Here is a 13,563-nt window from a genome sequence, read left to right as displayed (position 1 = left end):
ATATTTTTCATTGTTCTGGGTATTTTATTTCACATTTGTGTTCCTCAAATTGCACGAGCTACAAAGGTGAAGTATTCCAATTGTACACTGCCTTAGTTCCATACCAAGATACAAATGTGGGATCATTGATATATAAAAGACTTCAGATATATAACATGTCTAGAGAGAGGTCAAAAAGTCTTCCTGCAAACATGCAAGTTTAACACACCATGGCCAAACCATTTATCCAGTTAATACAAAAAGGCAAAACAAAATAAGAATCATTAACAGAAACATTGGAGAGAAAAGTAGTTTGAAATGACAAATAGACTTCAAATTTTAAAAAAGCTGCTGGCAGGAACCTGGAGGATACAATAAACTATTGAAATCGTTGTAAATAACTTTGATTTAAGTGTAAAGCAATTCTTAGTGTCCAAAGTGAAGCCAAGATGTTTAAACCCATTTTTTTAATGTTTGATCATTCCAATTGTTTTTTTTTAATTAAAACAGCTCACAGGGTGACTCCCATTTCAGTGATTGGAAATCAAGCTTCGGAGGAGTGGAGGACCAACATCACTTTGACTACAGCCAATGCAGTGCGGTTCCTTGGAGGGAGGGAGCGAACTTTTCATTTGACTTGTAGTTTGGGTGATGGGGTAACCCAGTATATTGGCACTGATGACTGCTCTGACATTTCGGTAATATCAAGCTTGACTCAGCTTCTACAAAGGTAACACTCAGATAAAACAGCATTAAGGTGGAATCTCAAAGCAAGGCAACATTTGGAAAAAAAATAAATAATCCATTTTCTTTTTTCCAGATGCAGTCAGTCCTCTGTCCTGCCCAAGAAAGTAGTGACATCCCACAGGAGCAGGTAAGAACCTGATTTTTTTTTTAATTTATAGAGGGATAAAAGGAATCTCAGCAGGATGTTGTCTGGATTAGAGAGTATGTTGGAGAAACTTATATTATTTTCTTTCAAGCATCAAAGGCTGAGGGGTGAACTAATAATATCTAAAATTATGTGAGAGCACACAAAGAAATGTCAAAAATCAAGGGGCATAACTTTCAGGTGAAGAAGAAAAAAAAAGGAGATTTATAAGCAAAGTCTTTTACACAGCCAGAGGAGGTAGTGGAAGCAGATATGATTGAACCTTTAACAGGCAGACACACGAACAGGTATGGAATGGATGGAAGGAGACCATATGCAGGTAGAGGGGACATGTTTCTATTGGAATCATGGTCGGTACAACCTTCATGGGACCAATGGTCTTCTCCTCTCCAGTACTGTTCTGTGTTCTATGTTGTGGACTTAAGCCTGCAACAAAAAAAATCTTCTACCCTTGTTACTCCTGCTGTTGGCTGCCCTCACACTGCATGGATTGGCTCTTCATCAAGAAGCGTACATGTTTATGGAATTCCCTGCTAAGTCTGCTTCAGGTTATGCTTGGCAGTCCACTGGAATGAGTGAGAGGAGTATTGAATGTGTCTGAATGTACTTGGAAAGAAGGTGAGCATCTGGAATCCTGGCACCAAAGACATTAATGAAGGATCAGCACATTCTCAAATGTGCAAATAACAGAAGCAAGGTGGACAAAGCTATGCTCAGGAAGATAATGGATAGGGGAAGAGGGCACAGAAGGGAGATGAACGTGTGAAGAAGTGAACGTGGGAGGTTAATGGGGGAAGATTTAGTTGCAGAGTTTACATGCAGTCGTTCAGGCCTGCTTGTCCTCCAAGGAAGTGGCAGAGTTGTATGTTTGGTTCAATAAAAATATTTGAGTCAAGACTCACCCATCCTATCAATCTATCTCTGTAAATCAATATAATTTGTGATCAAATAATCTTATGATCTCTCAGTTAATCATTAATTATCTTTGCAAAGTTGTCTCCGAAAGATCTTACGTGGCTCTTGATTTCAGATTTTTACACTCAAGATCAATGGGAACTTTTTAAATCAAATCTGCTAAAGTGTCCTTGATGAGCAAGAAGTATAGACATCATACATGTAGGGTTGGCTCTGAGTGCAGTACTGTTGGGACATTCCAAAAAATGAGTATCAACCAAAATTAAATGTCTAAAGAAGATGAAATTGCTATTGCATCTTTTGTGGAATTCAATATTCTCAAATGTTTAAAAAATGTATTTTGTATCTAAATGAACTGAATTATTTTTTTCTTGTCACGTGCTCTTAAAAACTTGTAACTGTGTGAATTTTATTTGGATTATCCAGATTCCTCCTACTTCCCAAAGATGTGCTGGTCATTATGTTAACTGACTACCCTAAATTGACCAGTGGTCCTACTTTGTTTGGGGCAAGATTATTGGCTTGAGGTCAGTGAAAGAGAAGAGGTTATAGGGAAATAAGTGGGGGAATAGACTTTGTTTGAAGATTCTGAAAACACTTGCTAGGCTATATACCTCCATCTATTGGTCATTTCATGCCAGGCCTCCGCCTGGAGGCTGGCTACAAGCATGGTGGGAAAAATATAAATTTACACAGAGCAGCCCTAAAAGACTATTCTTGCATCAAAATCATATTGAGCGGCACCTTGTAGCACCCTCCAGAGCCGATGGAGGCGGGGCGATTGGTGCCATGGCACCGCCCGTCGTAAATACACGGCAGAGCAATGGCTGACTTCCCTACCCATAATCCCCCATGCAGCTGGAACCGCTCTGCATTTCCCAGAACGATTCCAGGTGCGTGGGGGATTATGGGTAGGGAAGGCAACCATTGCTCTGCTGAGATGAAGTGGCCTAGTGAGGTGCCAGAGCAGTCGGCGGAGCTGTGGCAGCCCGCACCAACTGCCGCCTGCTGGCTCTCACTGGCTGCCCCTGCCCTGTGTGGGACATGGAGGGAGAGAGAAAGATGGGTAGTGGGCTGATGGTATCAGCCCGCCCCTAGCCAGCCGCTTGCAGCGGCATTACATTCATGTGAGGCAGTGGAGCGCAGTGCTCCACCGATGCTCCACCGATGATCCTTCCCCGAGAGGGATTGCAGTCGATGCCTTGATGTCAGCCACGGCGCATTTACGGAGGAACGTCTCAAGATGTATGGGCAGAGAATCTTTGCCTTTACACTCAGGCTTTTTCTCCACATGAAAGGCCTATGTCATGACAAATGTAAAACAGATTCCTATAGTTGATGCAATATATTTCACATTGTTTCCACATATACAGGCCATCCCTGAGTAACAAATGAGTCCATTTTGTCCATAAGTCAAAAAATACACAAAAATAATTCGAAGCCCTATGCCCACAGTGCTGTAATGAATGGCCTTCAAAGCACACAAAACTGATAAGAACAATTAATAAGAGGGGAGAAGCGGAGACAGAAGAGAGAGAGAGAGAGAGAGAGAGAGAGTGGAGTCCCCTCATTCCTTGATGAAGGGCTGAAGCCGAAACATTAGTTATGCAATTTTACCTTTGCTACATAAAGGACACTGTTTGACCCACTGAGTTTCTCCAGCATTTTGTGTTTTTACTTCAACCACGGTGTCTACAGATTTTTATGATTTTCTGATAGAGAGAGGAAACGAGTTCTGTTGTTCTTAAACACCATGTTATACATGTATGTTGGAATTTTGCATTTAATGATATTTTGGAGGCCTCTTCGTAGGTATGTACTTCCAGAATTCAGGCTTGGCCTGCATCATGAACAAAGGGAAGCTGGAGGGGCTCAACAGGTCAGGCAGCATCCATAAATAGAAATTATCAGTCATGTTTTGGGTTGGGACCCTTTATCATGATACAGCCAGACTTACAGCTTCCTTCCGGCTTCTCTTCATTTACTTAAGTTCTAGCGTCTGCTGTTTTTGTGTTTCTCTATGGCCTGTACAAATACAATTCTGTATTTTCTAAATGCTCACCAGATGGCAACATAGAGTATTTAAACCACGGGAAGATCATCCATGCTTTTACTGGGACTTACCTGCCTTTCATCAGAAAAGCACTAGATGGCAGCATTAAATCAGCCCTCAATATTTCCATCAGTTTGAAGTGGAAGCAAGCAGGACCATAGAGTTGAGAGGGAAATGGTTTTAACAAGTTCAGTCAACTAATATATTTAATGTACTTCAACTAACCTGTCATTTATACTTTACATCCATTTCAGTATTTTATTGATTTCAAATATTGATATTTTTTGTTTTCATCTGAGCTATCTTTGAAGCTATAACTGAGAAACAAAGAGATTTAGCTTCATGCATCCATGAGCCCACAGTTGTATGTAGGAAACCAGTCTAGTCTTCAGTAGGAAGCAAATACTCACTGATGACCACTCAAGAAAGATCAATTTGCTGTTTTTTCCTACCATTCCAACTGCCTAGATGAACTCGTTAATGCAGGACAAAAATGAAAAATAAGCTGATTCGATTTTCTTCTCAGCATGTTTATAATTGGGGATTTTTAACAATTTTGATTTACTACCTAAAGGGGAAAAAAATGGAAGTGAACTACCCAAAATAAGATGATCTTTTTTTCTAGTGGAGGAGAGTTTTAATTTATAATTTATCTCAAGAATAGTTCTTCTTTTCCACCATACTTCTGCTAAGTCTCTATCATTACAGGTCTGGCGACCTTGTGTCGGTTCTGGTCACAAGGCTGGCTCTCTGTAGAAGTACCGTTGATATTGGACAACTGAGAAAATGTGGTATCTCTGGCTGGATGTTACTGGATAACATAGGTGGTCACAAAGATCACCAGTATTTAGTTGTTTAAACAGCAGGAAGTCTGAATGTGCACTATCCAAGCCAGAATACTGAGACTTACTGACAGATTTGGAATGCTAACACATAACATCCAAAACAAGGACTGAAGCCAAATCTGCTTCCTTATCAATTATTTCATCATGGTCAGCTGTTGAAAATGTTAGTAAACTATCAAAACAATGAAAGAGCAAGAGCATCTTAGCAATATAAAGGGAGGGATAGTTGAGGTAGATTTAACTCATTCATTAACTGAAATTAAATCCATTTCAGTATATCCCATAAAAGATATAGAAGCATAAATAAGCTATTCAGCCCATCGAGTCTGCCCCACAATTCAATGATGAACTGATCCAATTTCCCACAGCCCCACTGCCCGGCCTTCTCCCCATGACCATTGATGCCTGGCTAAACATGAACTATCAATCTCTGCTTTAAATACACCCAATGACCTGACCTCCAACTACCTGTGGTAATAAATTCCAGAGGCTTACCACCCTCTGGCTGAAGAAATTCCTCCACATCTCTGTTCTAAATGGATACCCGTTAATCTTGCATTTGGCCCTTGTCCCTCTAAATCAGGGGTGGCCAACCTTTTAATTTTAATTTTTTAATTTAGACACACAGCATGGTAACAGACCATTTTGGCCCACGAGTTCATGCTGGGGATGAAGGTTAATTGGGTGGCATGTACTCACGGGCTAGAATAGCCTGTTACTGTCTTGTGTCTAAATTTAAAATAAAAAGGTTGGCCATCCCTGCTCTAAGTCTTCCCTTATGAACCTTAACTGAAGAATATCCCTGCTTATCTTTACTTCAAATGTGAAATTATTTGGGTCAGTTATATTACATAACTGGCAATATACCTGTGAGCATCAGAGCAAAGCATCTGAAAGGAAAGAGGAAGGGAAGATACTTTTTAACCATTATTAAGAGCCTTTAACTGATTTAATTGTCTTACTTTTTTACAATAGTATCAGATATATTTTAAAATTATTAAAAATCTCGTAGTCTTTGGTTGAGGCAAAGCTTTGTTGGCTGGCACTGCTTGCAAAGGGATTTTGCAAATCTGGTGGTCTCCAGACGACATCACCAGATACTCTGCCACTAAACTGACCATTGCACGAGAGTCTGGGGATGTTTAAAGCATTAAAATAGGCCATTCACACTCAGACTAGATGAATAAGGGCAAGAGAACCAATGGGAGGGGGGTGAGGAGTGGAAGGAGAGGGAGGGGAGTAGAGAGGTGGGGAGGGAATTCAGTGAAGCAAAATCTGGCCCTGAGTCCAATAGATAGGTTACGGGTTACTAGTTCAAAGCATTGCATTTATTTATGGGAATTTATGATACAGAAATTCAGAGAAAAATAGAATAATTCAAAGGCACCACGGTGTAGCCAATCAGAATGAAGAAATACTTATATTCTCTCTTTCACATTATCCAGTTGTCTCCTGAGTGGCAGAACATGGACTGTGGAGATTTATAAACCAAATGTAAAAGGCAAAGCTAAGGTGAGATGCAATTTTTAAATTATTTGTTTTTGCTGAATTATTTAGAGTCTTTTAGGTGATTTTTCAATATTTGTCCCAAAAAGCAATATGTTATTTTTAATGATTTTTAAAAAAATGCATTTGAATATGATGGATATTGAGAAGCTTTCCAAAAATGCTGTGCTGCCCCTCTTTTTTTTTTAAGCTGGAGAAACTCTGGAGATGTCTGTGACAGGACAGAGATCAAGGTTATCCAGGTGATGCAAAGCTCAGTGGAGGAAAGTAATGGCACTTTTGCTCTTTTTAAGGCACGAATGCAACTGCAACCTTTTCGGGGCCAAAAACCTTGGCTCCCTTTCTGTGGAATTAGTTGTGCCAGGGTTGATAATCAGGATGGGGATAGGACAAAGATTTTGGTCAGTCACCAATGGTAATGAAGGAATTGGTGATGTGGTGCACAATTTTATAGCATTTGTTGTTCTGTAGTTAGATATGTAGATAGATAAAGTACTTCCTGGTGAAATGCAGACCTTTCTCCCTGCCCAGGGAATTCTCGGCCACACTGCCTGCCAAAGTCTACATTCTGCCTTTGGCTAATGAGGGTGAAGCCATGAGGGAGCTTTATGGTGCCATCTGTGAAGACCAGACGTCGCACCCTGACAATGCCATGATTGTTGCTTGTGACTTCCATCACACCAACCTAAAAGTGATTTTAACAGCATGCCAACTTTTCCACCAGAGGAGATAACACTCTGGATTGGGTGTACACCAAACCCCCAGGTGCATACAATACTGCACCTCACCCCACCTTGGTTTCTTGGATCACCTATCTGTCCTGCTAACCTCAGCATACAGACTACTGGCAAAGCAAACTAGGTCATTTCACAGGGAGATAAGGATGTGGCTGGATTGCACTGAGACTACAAACTGAAGCTGTATTAGAGGTGGGCACCTACAACAATCATGTAAACATAGAGGAGTACACGAGTTCAGTGACCGGCTACATTAGCAAGTGAATTGAGGATGTCACTGAGATCACATGCTTCACAACCAGGCCTAACCAGAGACCAATGGTTGAATGCAGAGATGTGGGCCTTGCTCAGAACTCATGATGTTGCCTTCAGAACAGGGTCAGGATGGCACTAAGATCAGTCAGGGCTGAACTCTCCCATCCAATCTGGAAACCAACAAGAAGGTATGCGCAGAAAATCCACCAACAGCTGTGCGACACTGGGGACACGAGATGCAAGTGGCAGGGGGTCAAGACGATAATGGATCACAAGTCAACTGTGCAAGTTAAGGACAATGGCACCTTCCTTCCAGACAGACTGAATACCTTATATGCATGGTGTGATGAGAAGAACAGGATGATGCCAAACAAAGCTCCGTGTCCCCCTGATAAATGGGTCCCCTTCACAGCCGAGGTGAGGAGAACCCTGTTCAAGGTGAACACAAAATGGCAGCAGGATCAGACTGAAGGATTGCACAGACCAATTGATGGAGGTCTTCACAGACATCTTCCAACACCTCACTGCAGCAGTCCATTGTTCCTGCAGGGTTCAAGACAGCCACCATCATCCCAGTACCCAAGAGGGTGACAGTAACAGGCCTCAATGACTACTACCTTATGCCACTGGCCTCCACCATTATGAAATGCTTTGGGCACTTGCTAATGGAATGCATCAAAGTGCATCTCCTGGAGATGCTATACACATCTCTTCATTCCATCTTAACCCACCTGGCGGACAATGCCTATTTAGTATGATCATTCCCTAGAGGCAGTTGGAGAAGAGAAGATGTCCTCACTGGGACTCACATCCCCTCTCTGTAACTGAATTCTGGGCCTCCTAACAGAGAGACCACAGTCTGTCCGAGTCAGTAGCAAAATGTCGAGCATAAACACGCTAAGTACTGGCGCACCTCAGGGCTGTGTGCTCAGCCCACTCCTGTTCATGATACTGACCCATGACTGCAACACTAGATCTTGCTCCAACGGTGACATCAAGTTTGCAGATGACACAACAGTAGTTGGCCTCATCGGCAACAACAAGGAGAAGAGGTGGAAAATCTCATGAAATGGTGGGAGAGTACCAACCTGAGTCTCAACATGGACAAGATGAAGGAGATTATCGTGGACCAGGAACGACCACCTTCCATTACACTTCAACAACTCTATCATAGACAGAATAGAGAACACTAAGTTCCTTGGAGTTCACTTAACTAGTGACCTATCGTGGAGACTCAATATCTCCTCACTTGTTAGGAAGGCAAAACAGCGACTGCACTTCCTGAGAAGACTGAAGTGGGCAAGGCTACTGGCCACCATTATGTCAACCTTCAATATGAGCTAAATTGAGAGCGTCCTAGCTGGCTGCATCACAGCGTAGTAGGGTTTCTTCAGAGAAATGGATCCAAGGTCAATACAGGACCATAAGAGTGGCAGAGAGGATCACTGGAGTTTCCCTCCCTCCCTCCCATTGACTTGATCTACTGGAATCATTGTCTGAAGAGGGCATGCAAAATCACTGATGATCTCTTCCATCCAGCACACAGCATCATTCAGCTGCTCCCATTGGGTAAGAGATACAGGAGTGTCAGAGCCACCAGGCTGAGGAATAGCTTCTTCCCATGGGTAGTGAGAATGCTGACCGACTAAGGGAATTGCTCACATTAACCATCGGAGACTCTCATATTCATGAAATAATATTTATTTATTTGTATAGATGAAATACTTATGTTGCATATGTGTTGTTTGTCTGCATGTGTGTTATGTCTGATTGGATGTCTGCATGTTTTGCACTGAGGATCAGAGAAAGCTGTTTCGTCAGGTTGCACTTGTACAATCTGATGACAATAAACTTGACTTAACTCAATTATTTCAAGTCCACCACCTATTTTTGTAATCATTCATGTATTCGCAATTCAATAAATCCTGATGGTATTTTCTACCTTATAAATGTCTGATTTTGGTCTCCTTATAACGTTAAACAAACAACAAAATTCCAGGTGATTACAGTGTCTGTGTGTAAAGCAGCAACAAGGATGCTTTATTTGTATTCTAATACTCATAGAAGGATTGTAAAAAAAAAACTGGTGGACATAATAGGGCCCATTATCTTTGGCATGAGCTCTGATAGAAGAGGCACAATATTTGAAATATCAAGCTGTGTCCAGCTTCATTAATGAGGCCCAATGCAGCGAGCACAAAACCATACTGATCTGATGCTGTTTGAATTAAGTTAACAGAAGTGAGTCAGAACATCATTTAAATGCAGAAGTTGGTCTCACAAATCCTGCAGTTCATTTTGGGATGATGTTGTCACAGTATTGTTAGAGAGGAAAATCAGGAGCTTGATCTCATGACGGTGAAGGAACCGTGATGCATGTCTATGTTGGAATAACAGTGAAGCTGGGGTTGACGAAGCTCCTGAGCACATAACCCCTCTGTTTCTTCTTGACAATGGAAGAGACTACCTGTGAAATCTTGATTATTTGAATCAAGAGATCATGACGATACTTCCATAAAACCACTTGCTAAAATTGTATTGTGATTATCTGTCATACTGTGTGAAAAAGATAAGGGATAGGCACATTAGAAGGCTATCATTTATTTGGGAACACTACTTCATCAAAATAACAATAATTATTGGTTTTAAGAAACAACAAAATGTTGTGCCAAACACCTTCCTAGTTCCTTAACATAGAACATTAGAGCACAGTACAGGCCATTCAGCCCTTGAAGTTGTGCTGACCCATATATTCCTTATATAAAAAATACTAAACCCTCCCTACCCCATAACCAATGAGAGTTCAATGGCCAGTGAAAACGAAGGCATAGCTGTAGCCTCAGTGTCTGAACGTGCACATAGAGAGAGAACAAGACATAGGAAACAACAAAAAGACAGAGAGATAATCATTTGTAAATGATGTGGCACTCAACATGCACCAAAACAATGCCCAGCCTATGGAAACGTCTAATAAGTGCAAAGGGCAGAATCACTAGGCAAAGCAATGTTTTTCCAATGGGAAACAAAACAGAAGTGAAAGTGTGCACGCTGTAGAAGAAACTGTCCTCAGTGATACAGTCTTCATTGGCATGGTGGTGCAGGAAGGTTTCAAACTAACAGACACTGAACATCTAAGTGTGAAGAGAGTTGAGCAGGACAAGTGGATGGTGCCATCGCATGAAAATGGAGGACAGGGGCAAAGGACAATTTGATCTGTGAGTGTGACATCAGGGTAATGAAGATAAAGCCATCCAAATTCTGTTCAGCTCAAGGCCAACAATGAACAGCGTCCTCCATGTCCTTAACATGAAAGGCCTCATGTTTGCAGTAATGCCATCTGGACATGACTCACTGCTTGGTGACAAAGCATATGAAAACTTAGGCTGAGTCATGAGGGTGTACCACTAAACAGCGCCAGTACATAGACAGTGTAGAGGAAATATTGGATCAATTTCCAGATATCTTCAAGGGGTTTGGAGTTCAACCATTCATCTATATGATAGAGTTGAAGGAGTATGCACAGTGGATTCCAGGTCCACGGTGGATTCCAGCACCACTAAAAGACAAGCTCAAGCAGGAACTTGACTGAATGGATCACTAAGCATCATAAAGAAAGTGTAGGACCCCACAGAATGAGTGAATTCAATGGTGTCTGCCAAAAAGAACAGTGACCCCCCAAAGACCTGACTGCCAATACAAAGAAGGAACATTATCAGATTCCAACCAGGGATGAAATTACAAGGGAGATGGCTGGTGTAAAGTTTATCACCTAATTGGATGCATTCCAAAGCTTCTGGCAAATAAAACTGCATGATGATGGCACAAAATACTGTATATTTAATACACTGTTTGGCCGATACGCCTGTCTGAGGATGGCCTTTGGAATTTCCTCAGCTCCGGAAGTGTTTCACAGGACAATGGAGCACGTCATAGAAGGCATAAATTGGGTATGCGTGTACATGGTGACATGATCCTATGAGATCCACACAACAAGAAGCTCATCAAAGTGCTACAACACATCCAGAAGTATGGAATGAGCTACCAGAGGAAGTGGTGGGGTGGGTATGATTACAACATTTAAAATATATTTAGACAGGAATATGGATAGGAAAGATTTAGTGGAGAATAGGCCAAATTCAAGTAAATGGGGCAAACTCAGGCAGACACCTTGATGGGCATGGATGAGTTGGGCCAAAGCACCTGTATTCATGTTGCATATTTCTATGACTCTCTAAAGTGAGTGAAAGAGATTGTGAGCTGCTGGGTGTCAGCACAGATCCCTGCTAGATATTACAAGGCACAGCCTGCCAAAAGGAATAAATACCCATTATCTCTACTCTCAGTCTCCTAACTGCTAATCTATTGTCTACAATTTTTACAACACTTCACAACTTTACCACAAGTTTTACTCTCTTAGATAAAGGGTTCAAAAGGACTGAAAAAACTTCCCAGTTTATGTACTACTACAATAAACTATTTGCTTTGTTAAAATTTCAGTAACTTGAAAGGGAATTGTATGCTTTAAATTGTTATTTACTCTCATGGATCAGAGTGAAACATGATAGGCTGCAGATGCTGGGATGTTAGTAAAAACATCAAAATGCTGGAAGAACTCACCTGGTCTTTTCAGCATCCATAGGAGACAAAAATATATTGTCGCCGATTTGAGCCTGAGCCCTTCTTCAAGGAAAAATCAGAAAAGGCAGAGCAGGAAATATCAGCAAGTCTCAGAATTCAAACAATGGGGGAGGAATCCAAACCAACAAAAGATGTTAATTGGATGTGATAAGGGACTAGGTGAGAATTTATCATGTCTGTGCGAAAGGAGGCAGGGAAATGAGAAATGAGAGGGAAGAAGGAGGTTTTTTTGGGGGGGGGGTGGTTTAATGAAAGCCAAAAAAGTCAATATGAATACCATCCAGTTGGAAGGTGCCCAGTTGGAAGATGAGGTGTTGTTCCTTCAATTTAAAGGTGGTCTCAGTCTGGCAGTACATGAGACAATGAACAGATATTTTGGCAAGGGAATGAGATGGAGAATTGAAATGTGTGGCTATTAGAAGATCCATACTATTGTGACAAACAGAGCCGAAGTGCTCAACAAACCGATCTCCCAGTTTATGCCAAGTTTCTCCGATGTAGAGGAGACCACAACAGGAGCACTGGATGCAGAGGATGACCCCTGCAGATTCACAACTGAAATGTTGCTTCACTTGGAAGGACTTTTTGGGGCCCATAATGGTGCTGAGGAAAGAGGTGTGAGCACAAGTGGAGCATCTCCTGCGGTCAAGGGTAGGTCCCAAGGGGATGATTGGTGGAGAGAGAGCAGTGGATAAGGGTGTCACAGAGGGAGTGGTGCCTATGGAAGGCGGAGAGGATAGGAGAGGGGAATATGTGTCTAGTGGTGGGATAATGTAGTAGGATGCGTTGGATGCAGAGGCTGCTGTGGTGGTAGCTGAAGACAAAGGGAATCCTTTCCTTATTGCATGTGGGGCCAAAAGGGGCCAGGGTAGATGATGTATGGGTAAAGGAGATATGTGGGTGAGCGCTGAGTTGATGGAGGTAGAGAGAAAACCACATTGTTTGAAGGAGGAGGACATCTCTGATGATTTGGCATGGAAGTCCTCAACCTGGGTGCAGATGCAACAGAGAAGGAGGGATTGAGAGAATGGAATGGAATGTTTTCAAGAGACAGGGTGGGAAGAGTTGTAGTCGAGGTAGCTGTGGGAGTTGGTGGGTTTGTAGAAAATGTCTGTTGAAAGTTTGTCTCCTGAGATGAAGGCAGAGAGATCGAGGAATGGGAGACTGTTGCAAGAGATGGACCAAGTGAATTTGAAGTTGGCAGCAAAGTGGATGAAGTCAATGAGCTCATCATGGGTACATAAGGCAGCACCAAAGTAGTCATCGATGTAGCGGAGGAAGAATTGAGGGGCCTAACCTGTGTAGACTTGTAGCAACACAAAGGGAAGCCTAGTTGGGGCCCATGGGGGCACCCATGGCTACTCCTTTAACCTGGAGAAAGTGGAATGAGTCAAAGGAGAAATTGTTGAGGGTGAGGACAAGTTCTGCCAGCTGGAGGAGGGTGGTGATGGAGAGAGAGTGGTTGGTTCTATTGTCCAGAAAGATAACAAAGGGCTTAGTGGCCTTCAGCATGGGGAGTGGAGGTGTATAGGGATTGGATATCCATGGTAAATATGAAGTGATTGAGTTCAGGGAACTGGAGGGTGTGTGAAGTGTCCTGGATGTAGGTGGGGAGGGACTAGACCAGTTGGGACAAAACAGAGTCAAGGTAAACGGAGACCAATTTAGTGGGGCAGGAGCATGAGGACACGATGGGACAATTGGGTTTGTGGATCTTGGGTAGGAGATAGAAACGGGGGCGGT

At 42.2% G+C, this 13,563-nt stretch overlaps 1 long non-coding RNA gene across 2 annotated transcripts in view; it reads right to left on the bottom strand.

The window, feature by feature from the left end:
• Window positions 1–9,271: 9,271 nt before the first annotated feature.
• Window positions 9,272–13,563, bottom strand: part of LOC138736529 (uncharacterized) — a 16,835-nt gene continuing 12,543 nt past the window's right edge. For both annotated transcript variants that reach the window (XR_011340352.1, XR_011340351.1), the window contains exon 3: window positions 9,272–9,738. This is a non-coding gene — a long non-coding RNA (uncharacterized lncRNA). The remainder of the gene's footprint in view (window positions 9,739–13,563) is intronic.

The sequence above is a fragment of the Narcine bancroftii genome, chromosome 6, assembly GCF_036971445.1.
Source record: "Narcine bancroftii isolate sNarBan1 chromosome 6, sNarBan1.hap1, whole genome shotgun sequence".
NCBI classification, from domain to species: domain Eukaryota; kingdom Metazoa; phylum Chordata; class Chondrichthyes; order Torpediniformes; family Narcinidae; genus Narcine; species Narcine bancroftii.
Note: the sequence above shows the minus strand (reverse complement) of the source record. Positions and strands in the feature narration are given on the sequence as shown.